The following is a 3,528-nucleotide window of genomic DNA, read 5'->3' on the forward strand; positions in this document are numbered from 1 at the left end:
GTAGGCCGTAATGAATACTACCTTGGTGCTGCTAGGGTTAATAAATATAATCTTTTTTTTATAATTTATTTATTCTTATTTACAACTGTATAAAAATGTATACAACAAGTAAATTTGCTGTTGGTGACATAGTGACATGATACAAACATGTGGAGAAACTACCCATTGATAGAACTCCAATAACAATTCTAGAGGATAAGAACTCGAGGCCATCTTCTTTTCAGACTCCTAGGAGGAGGATTAGGTAATGAAGGAGAAGCCAGGTTAGAAACAAGTGGATTTGGGTGGTTGGGAAGTTTATCATGGAAGGATTGGTATCTGGTTCTGGCCAAATCGGCAACATATGGGACATTGAGGTCCTGATGGATGATTTGATTTGTGACAAAGTAAGGAGCATTAAGAATTTTACGAAGGATTTTGGACTGCAAGGATTGGATTCGGGAGGAATTTGATGGCTTAATGGAGCCCCAAAGCTCAACTCCGTATGTCCAAATAGGCCTTATAATAGTCATGTAGATCAATTTTTTGTAATGCATTGGCAATTTAGACCGTTTGTCTAGTAAATGTTGTAATAGAATTGACGAGCTGTTTCCTGCCTTTTTAGTCTTGTATGAGGATTCCATGTCAGTTGTTTGTCCAGATGTAGATCTAAGTAACGGATCTGTTCGACAGGAATAAGTGGGGTATTATTAAAGGATACTGTAGGGCACCAGGCCATGGGTTTACGACGAAGGGTAAATGTGATTCGGTGGGATTTATTGGAATTAATTTTAATCCTCCAGTTTTGTCACAATTCTTCAAGGGTGGTGATGTGAGATAGGAGGGATTGGAATACAATGTAAGGATCATTGTTCACTGACAATAGACATGTGCCTCCGGCATACGTGGTGATAGTGTTAGGATGGGTTGGAATGTCAGCTATGAAAACTGTATAAAGGATGGGACCAAGCATACTACCCTGAGATATACCAGCAGACTGATGGAATAGGGATGAATAAGCGCTGTTGTGATTTATTTAAAATGATCTGCCGGAGAGATAAGAACTGATAATGAGGAAGTATGTAGGGGCAGAAATTTACGGATCTTGTATAGCAGTCCTGGGTGCCAGACTCGATCAAAAGCCTACATCAAGAAAGACTCCCGAGCATTACATTCCGCACTCCAATGAAGACGAGACAACATCAACCACACGATGGCATTGCTGGACAGTGGAGTGGGATCTTCGGAAACCAAACTGGTGATCTGGAATATGTGGTTGGAATCAAGGATAGGGTACAGGCGTTTTAAGAAAAGTTTCTCAAGGATTTTGCTCATGAGAGGTAACATAGAGATTGGGCGGTAGGAGGATGGGTATTTTGGCAGCTTTTGAGGTTTGGGATTGATTTTGATTATGGATAATGTCCATGGGTCAGGAAAATAAGTGGATCTGAGTACAGCATTGTTGATGTAGCTGAGAAATAGAACAGATTTTCGAGGAAGATGTTTTAGAATTCGGGATGTAATTAGGTCATAACCGGGAGAAGGTTACTTCTGAATCATGTTGGATGTCTCTGAAGGATGAAATGCTTTTGGAGGAAGGGTCATTTGGAGTGGAGTATTCAATTCTTCTTCAATGCATTCGATGTGGGTTGGATTAAGGATGTCAGGGTGTGGCTCATATGTTTTAGAATGGAGTTAACATGAGTTTTTCATCGTCCGATTTTGTCTAAGTTTGTGATTCAGGAAAAGGGTGATAAAAATTTTTGAAGTTGAGAAGCTTCTTAGTGGTCGTCCATAAAAATTTGTCAGTAGTCGTGAGGTTTTGAGTTAAGTTAGTTAAATTTTGTATTTTGAATTTTTTAAGTTCTGTTTCGAGCTTGTTTGTCAATGTAGTATAATATGTTTTATATGTTGGGTATCTAGCCCTGTGCCACTCTGCGTTTTTCCATTAATAAGATGGGAATGTGCTGTGGCATGTAAGTACGTATGGTATTATTAATTTTACTGGTCGTCGTGTTGCCATATATGCAAATTCTTATATATTCTGTAAAGTGTTTTATTGCTTCGTCAATGCCATGTTCAGCTTTAAGTGGAGTGGACTAATTCCAGTTTGTTTTCTAAATAATTACGTCAACTCGTCCTTTAATTAGGGAGGCGAGGGGTTAGGAACGAAGCTCAAATGTAAGAAAAGGATAACTGGACTGTGGTTTGAGGAATGGTCAATAAGTGCAATAAGTATCATAAACTTAAAATATAGGATAAAATAAAAATATGGGATATCTATGGTACTTACGCCGTAGGAGAGAAGAACGCAGAGAACAAGATACCTCATGACGGGTGTGCTGCTAAACCTGCACTGAATCATGTTGCCTTTCCAGTTATAAAAACTTCACCAGTCACCAGATAAGAAAACATTATAGTGATTATAAATTTTTTTTTCACCCAATATACTTTTATCAATTAGTTAAAAAAAAATATGAGTGATTCATAGCCAGAATCTGCTTCGTAACTAATAAATCCTTTAGTATAAACAAATATGTGCGATATGATATATTTGTATACTCAACCACCTAAATTTATTTTCTATTTGAATTTATACTTCGGTATAAGAGTACGATTGTTTCGGGAAAAAAAACATTCGATTAAATCATACTCTGTAGTAATTTATATTAGGACTATCGATAGTATCTAGAAAACAGTCGAGAAGGTTTTTATGATTTATGAGATGTTATCCAGTTAGTGTTTAAATTTTCATGATTAATAGTAATGTTGTCTTATAAGTCAGGTGCAATAAAAGTTTCATATTTATTTTAGTAACAATAAACATAAAAATGTTCTGAAGTATAGTGTTTAATAATAAACACTATACAACCTGACACTGCAGAGACTTAAAGGTAAATCATAAAATACTTGTAAGATAGAAAAGCCGACTACCACTCTTATCTTTAGCGTAACTTATTCTAAAAAAATTGGGAGTAGAAAATTATAGAATTTGGGGTGTGTTTCCCTTATTACTTTTCATAATAAATAGGGAAAAAAAAGTTGCATTAATCACAAACCTCTTCAGCAACTTATTTATTTATTTACGTACAAGTAGCATAACAAAACTTAAAAAAAAATAGAAAAGAGGGCCATTTAAATAATAAAAAAAACACATACAAACTGATAAATAAATAAAAAAAACTTTCATATGGCAATATAGATCCCACGAAGAGGTCCAGAAGCCTATGTAATTCTTCAGTTAAACAAACATCTCGAAAATCCGTAAGGAATGCTCCACCTGATACACCAGGTAGCTTTATTGAAGAAATGGATGCTCGAAATCACGATAAAGAACTAACAGCATGACAAAAATATTGACATATAATAACTGAAACTCGACAGTAGACGACTAATCAATATACCTCAGTACCACATTTATCGAACGGAACAGCCCATGGTGGCATTGCTGTCATTATCCATGGATCCCTATTACATTACTTAGTCCTTATACAAGTCCAAAATTTCCTACGAATCACAGCTTTATCGATCTAAACTTCTCTCTTTCCC

Source organism: Halyomorpha halys, unplaced genomic scaffold (assembly GCF_000696795.3).
Source record: "Halyomorpha halys isolate HHAL.00 unplaced genomic scaffold, Hhal_1.1 Scaffold29.1, whole genome shotgun sequence".
Lineage (NCBI taxonomy): Eukaryota > Metazoa > Arthropoda > Insecta > Hemiptera > Pentatomidae > Halyomorpha > Halyomorpha halys.